Source organism: Eucyclogobius newberryi, unplaced genomic scaffold, assembly GCF_026437365.1.
Source record: "Eucyclogobius newberryi isolate DKJ021-1_F unplaced genomic scaffold, fEucNew1.0.hap1 SCAF_8, whole genome shotgun sequence".
Classification (NCBI taxonomy): Eukaryota; Metazoa; Chordata; class Actinopteri; order Gobiiformes; family Gobiidae; genus Eucyclogobius; species Eucyclogobius newberryi.
The window spans coordinates 17,501,147-17,513,505 of NW_027316500.1; positions in this window are offsets into that span (position 1 = coordinate 17,501,147).

Below are 12,359 nucleotides of genomic sequence, written 5' to 3' on the forward strand. Positions count from 1 at the left end.
TATCACACAAGTCACAGCGGCTCCCTGCGGTGAGGGACAGAGGGAGAACGAAAAAACCCCAATGTTCAAAGAGAGATTTTCTGTTATCTGGCCGTGGAATGTCCATCTCCATTCCCCTACAACCCCCCGATTGGCCGTTGGTTCTCCGATGAAGAAGCATCGGGCAAATGTCAAAGGGAATGTCCATACCAAGTCAGTGAGCGGCACAGAGTGGCATGATTTGGGTAAACCTCTGAACCTGGACTGGTCGCTTTATCCTATTTGGGCTGAGGGGCAGGTGCTAGTGGGTGTTACACTATCCCTAGGCTACTAACTCTCAGCACATCATCCTGAGAGGGAGTGGTAAACCATGCAAGAGCTCTTGACTCCTAGTGCAAGAATTTGGGCGTAGAAGCAAGATTCCAAGACACCGAGGTAGCTTACGTAGTATCGAGGTACAAAATTAGATCAAAGTGGATATCTATGGTGGAAAGAAAAAACGAAAGCGGTTAACAAGGTTCCTGACATACGTTTCACCCTAGCAAAGGGGCAACTTCTAGGTTGGACCGCTTCTGTTCGAAACAGGTGACAGAATATTCTACTCTATGGTTTGCATGCAGGGGAGATTAACATACGAGGCTAGTGGTAGGGACTTTGCGGGCTTAGGACCAGCTGTAAGTCGGGGATTTGGCTAAAATTTTCCAAGCTCCAGTAGGTGGCGCCTGTGTTAGGTGTCGTCGGGGCAGAACAACTCATGCTGCTGTGTCATGCTTGTCATAGTGGAAGATCGCCTCTCGGAGGGAAGTGTTCACGAGTCAACGGCCCCCCAACTATTTTAGCCCGGGTCTCTGTGACCTGGTCTCGCACCGCCACAAAGGTTGGGCACGCGCTGCCTGCTGTCACAGGTTTTCAACCGCAAACGCCGCCGGTAATGTCATGTATTGCTATCATGATACGCACTAGCGTCTGGGGTCTGTAAGTGTCACATGCAACCAGGAGAAGGCGTTGTAACCACATGCTTCTGACACACATCTGGGGATGTTTTTAGAGACACTTAGTTAACACTTAACTCTTTGATGATTAGGTTTTAGTGGTTAGGGTTAGTAGACTTTACAATCCGTGCAAAACAATTGTTAGTACAGTCCCTAACAGGCGTGTGTTTGTCAGAGTTGTGTTCTAGTTGGAACTATCGGCATCCCTGACATGTCCCATGGGGTTTTGGTGCGCTTTGGTTTGGTTGCGATGAACCCATTTCAGAGTAGGTTCTCTGCGTCCTTTGGTGGTCTTCACGTGGTACACCACCGGAGATAGTTTGTTGGCAATCTCGTAGGGTCCCGACCAACGTGGGAGGAGCTTTCGGGTTAGCTTGGTTAGCCAGTCTCTTGTCTGTCCGATCGGGTGCGCTAAGATGTAATACCATACCTTGTCCCTGATCTGGAGCTCGTCGTTTGGGGCTTTCTGATCGTAGTAAGCCTTGCAATCCTCTGCACTTTTCTCAAGCTTCTTCTGAGCGAGAGAGAAGGTCGCTTTCAGGTGCTCCTGTAATTCCGACATGTATTGGTGGGTGGTGTAGGCGGTTGCGATGCTAACCTCTCCCGGTTTGTACAACAGGTGTAGGGGGAGGGTCATCTGTCGGTCAGTCAAGAGTTCGTATGTGGCGTTGACCCCCCGGAGGCCAGCTGTTGGCGCGTCGTGTGCGTGCGTCAGCATAACCCCCCGGAGGCTCTGAGGTACCACAAATGCGGGTGCAGTGAGGATCTCAGAGGCAAACACCAGCAGTCCATGACGCAAGGTGAAGTTCTCTCTTGTGCGCCACAGCGCGGCGAGAGATGCGTCGGCAGCAAGTGCATCAGGAGGGATGGCACTTGGCGCAGGGTCAGGAAGGAAACCGATTATGCGGCTTATGGCCCCATCGGCTGCTTGTAGAGACACAAGGTCAGAGGAGGCGAAGGTCGGAGACACTTCAAGAAGGGCGCGATCGGGCTGGGGCCGTCCGATCGCGGCCACCGAAGGGGTGGGCTGGGTGAGCATCAACTCACTGTCCAGTGAGTCAGCCTGTAAGTTACAGGGAGACCCTTCAAGGGCCCCTTGTTTTGCCAGGGAGTTGGCTAGGTCGTTGAGGTCTTTGTCTGGCGGCACGTCAACCTTGGGAGGGGTCACGATGGCACAGCACTGAACTGGCGGAGTTGATTGGGGCATGGGCAGAGGTCGACGGACTTGTGCCCAGATTTTGAGTCGTTTAAAATGAACCAGTGGCTCGAAGCGACTGAGCAGCTCTTGACCTAAAAGAAGGGGAATAGAATTCATAGGTGAAACGTAAACAGGATGCATCAGTTTCATGGGGCCGATCGTTATCTGGATCAGGGCCACCTCGTCAAGGGTGGTGTTGACCTGAGAGTAAGGTCGGATTTCCAAGCAGCAGGGCTGTGACTTCAGTTCTCGTTGAGAGTGCTGGGCCACTTTTTGTAAGGTTCTGAAAAGATCGCGAGAGATCAAGCTGATGTCGGCGGCTGTATCAAGGAGTGCGTCATGCACGAAGTTGTCCTCCAAGAGAACTGAAAGATAAAGCTTGCGTGCAGCTCCCTTTTCGGAAAGGTTACCAAGAAACTGGGTAAAGGGGGGCTCGCATTGGATGATCGACGGGTCGTAATCCTGTGGGCTGGAGATAGAACTTACCTGGACCACAAAGACGTCGTTGGCCTCCGGTGGCATTTGATCGTCGCTGTCAAGTTCCTGGTCTTCAGGGGGTTGGTCCCCAGTAACAGGTGTTTCCGACAGAGGGTCCAGGTCCACAGGGCTCCGATAGAAGTCTTCTAACTCGTCTTCCGATTGGCTGAGCGCTGAGTTATCACTCGTCTCAGGTCCGAGGGAGGTTACGGCGAGGACCTCCGCTTTACTTTTCTGGTTCCATTTCATGTCTTGGATCATTTTCAGCACCTTACTCAGCTGTTCTTTACTGAGGTTCGAAGCGTCGAGACTCGGTTTAGAGGAAGACTTACCTGCGGAGTCTCCTTGGGTTTCTTCCTTCGTTGAGCCGTTAGGCCGGGAGTCCCTTTTGAACGGTCTGGCGTCCCTTTGGTTGTTATACGTACCTGAGGCGTTCTCTCTGTCCCTAAACGGTCTTGGCGGTCCTCGGGTGTCTCCCGAGCGATGGTTTTCCAAGGTGCCCTCTAGCTCGAGAGGTCTTTCGACGCTCAGGACGGAAGAGTGGCCTTGGGTTCTGATTGTTGTTCCTGCCTGTTTGGTGTAGCTCCTTACCGCTAAATCTCGCAGCTGGCGGCTGCTTTGAGTTATCGGGCAGGCTGCTATGCCCAGGTGGTAGCTGGTTGCGGGGTGGAGGTTCTGTAGGAACAAAGATTTGAAATGTTTGTCCTCCTCCATCCCTGCTTCATTTTGTGATCCAAAATACGCTTTCCTCAATCGGTCGTAGTAGGCTTGATGAGCCTCGTGTCTGCCTTGCTTGCACATCAGGGCAGCAGACAACCCTATTGAGGTGCCTGTGTCTGAGTACTCTTCGAGGAGAGCATGACACAAGAGCTCATAGTCCTTCAGGACGTAAGGAGGTTGGCGTTCCATGAAGCTGCTAACGTCTCGGCTGGACGTTAGTTTGATCAAGAAGATCTTGTCTTTGATTGACGGATCCGACAGGCGTCCAGCATAGAAGTCGATGTCTCTCAGGTACGCGCTGGTGTCGTTAGCGACGCCTGGCTTGGGCTCAAACCGAGAGATATGCCTGGCTATTTTGTCGAAGTCATGGTCGGTTGGGCCTCGATGGCGTCTATCGGAGTCTCTGCCCTCGCGATAGTCTTCACGAGTGTCCCTGAAGTCGTCGGGGTACCTGCGAGTGTCCCCACGGTCATCTCGTCGCGCGTCCCTGTGGTCGTCGTAGTGCCTGCGGGGGCAACCGCGGGCGTCTCGTCGCGCATCCGGTAGTTCGGCGTAGTGCCTGCGGGAGCTACCGCGGTCGTCTCGTCGCGCGTCCTATAGTTCGGCGTAATGTCTGCGGGGGCTGTCACGTCTGTCGCGTCGCCTGTCCCGTAGGTCATAGTCCGAATAACGTCGGGCGGAGCTGGTAGAGTCGGGTCCGGGGTGGTACCGGGACTTGTCTCGGTCACGGCCATCCCCCAGTCGTCTACCGTCAGTGTAGGTCCGGCTTGGGCTCCTCCCCCCGTAGGTTCGTCCATGCGTGTCAGAGTCGGAGGTTCGATCGTCTCTGGGTCGGTCATTGTCAGCGTACGGGGTGGGGCTCTTACGTCTGTCGTAGTTGTGGCCCCGTGGTGGCCAGCTACGGTCTGTCCAGTCTCCCCTTTCTTCGTTGAAGTACAGCCTCTGTGGATCCAGGCGGGCCACGGGGGTTGGACTGGGTTGAGTCCCCCGCCCGTGGTCCTCCCGGTTGTCTGTACTCGGTCGGTCGTAGGACGGTTTCGCACGGCTTCGCCTGTCAGTCAGGTCTCTTATCTGGAGTCTAAGGTCATGCAGCTCAGTCTCTGCCTTTTCAGTCGCCTGAATGGATCGGTGGAGCGCGTGCTTAGCATCTTCCAGATCAGCTTCCAGGGCGACACAAGTCGCCTGGTGGTCAGCAAATTTCTGCTCCGCCCGTTGAAGCTCCTGTCGGAGGTACGAGGTTTCGTCCTCCTTTGCTCCTTCAGATCTTGACCTAGCGTCGCTCTGTGTTAGCATCACGACGTCTGCGTTAGCTCGGTCGAGCTCCGTTCTGAGGTCGGCGGTCTCAGTTCTCTGTGCCTCCAGGTCTGTCTTCCTGGCTTCCGATTTGTGGCGCTCAAGTTCAAGGAGTTCCCAGGTCCTTTCCAGGATGAGATACAAATCGATAGCAACGTGGCTGGCCCATTCGGCCATGTCCTTAGCCTTTGGCGCCTGTTGGAGTCCAATCCACAGCGCGAGGTCCTCGTGAAGGGCCCTGTTGGACAGGAGCCTGTTCCTTCCCAGGACGCCAGGGGCTACTTCACTGGTATAGTCTACCATGGACTCGTGTAGGTTGTCTACAGGCCAGTGAATAAAATCAGTATCAGAGTCCGCCATGTTTACTTTAGGCAGGGTCGGGACGAGAAGATCCCAAGTCGCCAGGTCTGTGGGTTGCCTAGATCAATTCAGTCAAGTGGGACAGGTATGTCGGGACGCCGATAGTTTCTGAATTTCAATCACTCGCTTAGGAGAATTTAAAAGAAACGTTTTAGAGTGTTAAGTTATTGTGGCTAGGCTAAACCTTTGTGCGTGTAGCTGCGTGGAGCTTGCTAGTTCTTGCGTGAGCGGGGCATGCAGTCGTGCGGGTGTTGATGTTTGGATGAAACAACAGTTAACAAGGCATGTTAAATGGCATTGCAATTAGACATCAACCATGGACGCATGCAGTGTCCACGGCAATTCACTAGGTTACACGGCAAGGCTTAGCGGGGTCAGGGCCATGCAGTTACGTAACAAGAGGTCTGGTCAGGGCGACACTCGCTGTTCTTGACCAGCATTCAGTAGGCAATCAAACAGGTAAACAACAAGCTGTTATTCTGATAGCGTGCAGCATTCACAGTGAAGTGTTACTTAGCGCCGGGGTACACCTGCGGAGATTAGTTGAAAATCATGTAGTGTATAGAAAGGAAAAATTTTGTTTAATCAAAGCGTTAAACAGCAGCGTCAGCTGTGCAGAACGAGCGTTAAACAAGGTGTTGTTCTGGGGCGTGTGCACACTTGCAGCAGAACAGGTACAAAGCGGTTAGTTAAAACAGGCCATGCACTTCTAAAAGAAAAATATTGATTAAAGCGTTAAAACAGCAGTGGGGAAACTGTGCAAACAGGCATTTAAACAATTGGTGTGAGCTTAGGAGCATGCAAGCACTTGCAGAACAGATACACAGCGGTTAATTAAAACAGGCCATGCATTTCAAAAGAAAAATATTGATTAACGCGTTAAAACAGCGTCAGCTGTGCAGAACGAGCGTTAAACAAGGTGTTGTTCTGGGGCATGTACACACTTGCAGCAGAACAGGTACAAAGCGGTTAGTTAAAACAGGCCATGCACTTCTAAAAGAAAAATATTGATTAAAGCGTTAAAACAACAGTGGGGAAACTGTGCAAAAGCATTTAAACAATCTGTGTTAGCAGCGAGGAGCATGCAGTGCGAAAGTAAACACTAATCTTGTTAGTGTCTAGGTGAGACTTAATTGTCACCCCTCGGTGTGTGTTGACAGGGGAACAGGGTCAGCCTAAGGGTAAAGTGTAGTACAATTTACCCACCACCAGATGGAAACAAAGCTCCGCTAAGCGTGTGATTCAATTTAATGACCACTAGATGGAGACAGAGCTCCGCAAAGAGTGTGATTCAATTTAATGACCACTAGGTGGAGACAAAGCTCCGCTAAGAGTGTGATTCAATTTAATGACCACTAGATGGAGACAGAGCTCCGCAAAGAGTGATTCAATTTAATGACCACTAGGTGGAGACAAAGCTCCTGGGCTGGAGAGTTTTCCTCCGGAGGAATTCCAGCTGGGCGCAGGGCGCTTGGGACCGCCTCTAGGGGGGGTCAGAGTTAGCGTCGAGTCGTCACTCAGCACGCTCTACACGGCTTTGTTAGCATTTAGCTCATGTGTTAGCGTTAGCATCCACGCTCGGCCGCGTGGTTTGTAAGACAAAATGGCGGTTAGCACAACAACATGGCATTTAGCATACTAGCTCGGCTCGTGTTTGTGCTAGCTCCGGGCCGTAGCCTATGTACTAGCTTCTGCTCGTGTCATTTGGTAGCGAGCCAAAAGTATTCACGAGCGTGGCAGTTGTTCGGGGACGGGAAATTCGCCGTACTGCCCCTGCCGTCTTGGGGTGGATGTGCTTATGCGGCGTTACAGCCCTAATAAGCTTCCCCAGGTTCGATAATTATCTTGTGCACGTGTTTGTGAAGTAACTAGGCGGTTTGCGTACGGTAACAGCAGCGTACGGTTTATCCAAGCATCGTTACAGCGCAGGCAAGTTCACAAAGCAGTCTCATATTCCAGCATCGACACAGCAGCATACAGTTTGAGTTCAAACGTCCACAAAAGTTTATATGAGTACTAATCTGATTCAAAGACTATGAAAAGTTTTAATCGTCTCACACGGGGCACCAAATATGTAGGGTCTCAAACTACATGTATTCAGTTTATGATTAAGGGAGATTTCTTAGCAGAAACGAGACAAGACGGGGCACCAGGGTAAAACCCAAAGAGCTAAGATACGGTCCTTAATCGCGCTCGTTAAAAAGGTCTGAAGGGTGTTTCCCGATTCAGGGACTTACATATTACATATAGTCTATTCAAACAAACAATAGTCAATAACTCTTTCGTGTAGTTTATTTATCCAAAGGGCAATCAAAAACACCGGAGCAGAAATGTGCACAGGTAAATCACAGGTGATGTTATATCAGATTTGACAGCGAATTTCATGCAGATAATGTTAAACCAGGGTTTTGCCTTTGATAATCAAACGTGTCTATGCTAATCTATATCAAAAAGGGGGAAGTGAGAAGCTAAAAGGGAGGAGGAACAGCTGAGCTCTACCCAAACCACGCCACAAAAGAACCGCACACTGGACTCGGCTTACGGTTTGTAGAGACTCGGTCCGGCTGGTCCTTGTCCGCGGACGAGATCCATAGCGAGGCGTCGCGTGTAGCGGTGTGGCGGCGAAGGTTCGTGAAGCGGGCGGCGGCCGTGGAGCGGTGTGCTGGCCGTGGAGCGGTGTGCTGGCCGTGGAGCGAGGAAGGCAGCGGCGGCTGTGAGGTCCTTGGCGCCGGTGGCAACTGAGGCGATATCCGAGAGTTCCTTAGCGGTAGAACGCTTTAGCGGCGTGTTAGCTCCTTACGCGGCCTTTACTCAGATGAGAGCGTAGCGCTGATCCACGTAAACGGCGTAGATTACTTCAAAAAGGAAGAGAAACGAAGTAGCAAAGAAAGTCTCTGTCCGGTTTAGCGCTTAAGCTTAGTTCCAGGTAGTTCCAGGTGGTTTCAGGTGGTTTCAGAGTCCAGGGCTGGCATGGCCTTGTCGACCACGTGACGGACGGATTTTTGTTGAGACAAAGGAAAAGTGAAAGGCTCATCCGTGGAGACGGCTTCCAAGAGAAAAGACAAAGGGGATGAGAAGAGAAGAGAAGAGAAGAGAAGAGGAAGAGCAGAGAGAAGATTTCTAGCTTGGAGCGTCCTTGTGATACCTGGCCCGCAGGGCATGCTGGGAGCGAAAGGGGCGGGCGCTACTGCGCAGACTTCCCGTTTAACATTTCCTGGTCGAGAAAATAAAGCTAGAGTAACGTAAATAATGGCAAAACATTTAAACCCTGTTTTAACATTTACACGTTAAACACTTTTGGGCAGTTTGTACACATTATTTCTTGAGGTAGATACATTTTACATCTTCTTTCACCTGTGATGGGCACTCGAGTTAAAGCATTGGGAATATAAAACCTTAAACAGTGGAAAAATACGTAACACAAGGTGAAACATGCGGTGTACGGAGTTGATTCGGACAAACATTCATGGCATAATCACATAAAACATAGTTTTCATCGGGGCGTCCTCCTGTAAGACTGTGGGGAGAAGATCTGTTATCACACAAGTCACAGCGGCTCCCCTGCGGTGAGGGACAGAGGGAGAACGAAAAAACCCCAATGTTCAAAGAGAGATTTTCTGTTATCTGGCCGTAGAATGTCCATCTCCATTCCCCTACATCTACATCACACTGAACATAAAAGCCAGTGGGGACATAACTCTTTCTCGAACCGTGCGGTTGTGAAAATGTTGAATGAAGTATTATACAGTTTGTACTGTTTGTGAGGGAGGGGTGATGTAGGCCGGGGATTAGAGGTGTGCTCTTTGCGGTGGCAAGTACCCCGCGGTCGCAAGGGGGGCGAGGGCCTTTATCGCCGCGTGCGGCTTTAATTATTAGTATTAATTTGTCTTACGCTGTTTTTTTGTATCTTTATCTCTATTTTCCTTCCATTCCTTATTAAGAAATGAGAGGTTCTGTCTATAGGAGTTTTTGTTTATAAGAGTTCTTCCATTACGATCGATCTATTAAGAGTGTTTTTTAACTTCCTATAAGTTTTCTGTCCTTTTCCTCTGTATCTACTGTGTTGCAACAACGAAATTTCGCCATGTGTGGACAATAAAAGAATATCTTATCTTATTCAGTATGTTCTATTTGACTTATACAGGTTGTTTTATCATTGTTACTATTTTTATGTTGCACTGAATCACCAAAGCAAGTTCCACTGTTTGTGAATTCTGTTCTTTGACAATGGCAATAAACCATTAATAATTATTATAAATTAATAATAATGAACATTACACAGACCCAAAAACTCCTTAATAATGGACATTGGAGCTTTAAAACTCAACTAAAACTGTGGCTAAAATCAATTTATCATTTGTAGCAATAAACAGATTTACATTTATTGAACAAGTTAATTCATGTTCATTATTCTTATTAAATACATTAATAAACAAATGTGTTTTGTATTTATTAAAAATTGACATGACACAAAAACGACACAAAAGGAAAAACTGAATATAATTAAATACTGCTTAACTCAATTATGTAACAGAATTGATGATTATATTTTATATTTCTTCTCATTTGATAAAAAAAGCATATTGGCCAAATTATATCATGTAAATAAATAACTGAAACGTTAAAAACAAAATAAATACCCAAACCAAAAACTGCAGAAAATGATGAGGACGTTATTACACCTCTAAATGTAATTCATTGTCATTAAACCAGACTTTTTTTTATCTTAACACTTCTTTATAATTCTCTTAAAGGTGGTATGGACGATTTTTTTCAGCAATTTTTTTATCATATTTCCTCGTGGCGTGGATAAATAATTTGTCCTGCCACGTATCAATCATACAACGCACCTACCGTTCACCTGCAGCCGCGTCAGGCTCGTCCCCACGTTTCCGCGTGCCTAAGCGCATGGATCTATCATAATATAGTTCCCTCAGTGTACGGGGCAAAATGAAGACGGAGAAAGACAGTTCGAGCTGACGCAGAATCTACGGGAGACGAGAGATGCGATGCGCTCCGTTGCGCTAATAAACAAACGCACGTGTGTGTTGTATCAGTCCGCACGGGGGAGTGCGCATGCGCACTTCCGCCTGCGTTCTCAAATCGCCGAAAAATCGTCCATACCGCCTTTAAATATCAGACCTTTACAAGATGATACATGTATATTTATAGATGGATATAACAATCCATCATTATACGTTACGTAAACAGACTATTTCAAGCCGAAATATTCCAAAAGTCTGTGTTGACTGATCTCAGTCTTTCACGCTGCTGTGACGTGCGCGCTCCCGACGCCAAAGCCTTATGGCGATGACGTCACAAAACTGGGCGTGAATGAGACAGTATTCAGGAAGTAATGCGGAACTAAAAAACGTTTTTGGAACCATGCGCCAATCAAGCCCCCAGCAGCCAAGATGGCCGCCCATTCAAGTCAATAGGAGCTGCTCAGTGTCGCATGTCGCCAGTTAGCCTTTAGCTCTCCAGCGACGTGCGGCCCAAGTTTCCGTACCACGTGATTGCGCTGACCAATCAGAGATTGTTACAAGAGCAGCGCAGAGCACAGTGTGAGATAAAGCGAAATATTAAACTGCTGGTTTTAAGAAAACTGAAGGATTTTGAACCGGAAAAAGTTGACCAGAACACGAGGTGAGGAGAGAGCAACAGTCACTGCGTCATCATAAAATCAAGCCGTTTTCACTCATGGATCTATTAAATATGAACTTCACCTTAATTCCAGCTCATGGTCTAAAGCTGCTTCTTCTTCACTTTTACATCAGAACATTTGCTCATTAATGCAATTTTTTTTTTACACGCCAGTTTGATTATATTACAGTATATACATATATCTCTGACAATGGAAATAATTCTGATTCTTAAGTACATGAAACGTATGATCTAAAATTGATTTCTTAAATCCCGGATTTTTTTATCTGCCAAATACCAATCATTCTACAACATTTCAAATATATTAACATATTTATCTATCACAAAACATGCTTAAGTCATGATGAAGTCAGTATTTATGCTAAAGTTATGATTAAGTCAGTATTTATGCTGCTTGTGTAATACATTAAAACACTGATGGACACGAAACGTAACAAGTTTATACCCGGCAAAACGTTCCATTTCCTCGCTTTCTTTCCGCAGCATTTCTCACGTTCTTTCAGTTTTTCAGGCAAAACAATTTAAAAACATCGCTTCTGAGCAGATCCGTGGCCCTCAGACCCGTGGTGGTCATTAGTTCCATGATTTGATCAGTTATTAAACTCATAGATCCATATTTTTACGCCTGTAGCTCATTCGAGGCATTTGGGATATTTCAAGGCATCTCGGCCTGTTCACTTCACCTACACGCGCTCTGATTGGTCTAGACGGTCACGAGCTGGGCTGGAGCGACGCGCTAGAGCGTAGCCGAAGCTAACAGCTTAGAATGTGTTTTAAAGACACCTGAAGAATCTTAAAATTAAAAAAAAGTCAATGACCCAAAAATAGGTAAGAATTGTCGCTATATCCAACATTTTTGAAAGCTCTAGGTGCTCTTTCAGCTGAACAGGAGCAGTTTTTCGTTACATTGCGCTCTAGGGAAAAAAAACCTTTCTGGGCCGCAGGATTTCTTTGGCTGAAGTACCAATGGAGTGGCCACTGCGGCAGTCTGCGACATGCTGCGGCGAGCCATACCCTATCCAGATATTATAATAGATCCATGGCGCCAATGAGCAGCTCCATAGGTTTCAATGGCGGCCATCTTCCCGGAAGCCAAGATGGCCGCCCATTCAAGTCAATGAGAGCTGCTCAGTAGCGCATGTCGCCAGCTAGCCTTTAGAACTCTTTGGACACTGCAGCCCAGAAGTGACGTAGGTCTGCCTCCGGTTAGCGTACCATGTGATCGTACTGACCAATCAGAATGAGTTAGCGCAGTGTGAGATAAAGGCAAATATTAACTGGTTTTAAGAAAAACTGAAGGATTTTGAACCGGAAAAAAGTAAATCTATTTATTGTCATGGCTCAATAGTTTAGAGTTATTAACGTTTTGTGGTTTATTGCAAATAAAATATAAAACCATAAAAAATGTCTAGTTAGTAAACTTTTTCACTGTCAATGGAAATAATTCTGGTCCTTATTAAGTACATGGAATGTATGATCTAAAATTGATTTCTTAAATTACGGATTTTTAATCATATCATTCTACAACATGTCAAATGTATTCAGATGACATGTTTATCTACATGCAAAACGTGCTAAAGTCATGATTAAGTCCATATTTAGGTTTCTTGTCTGTGTAATACAGATAACAACACTGATGGACACGAAACGTAACATCGATTAGTTTATACCTGGCA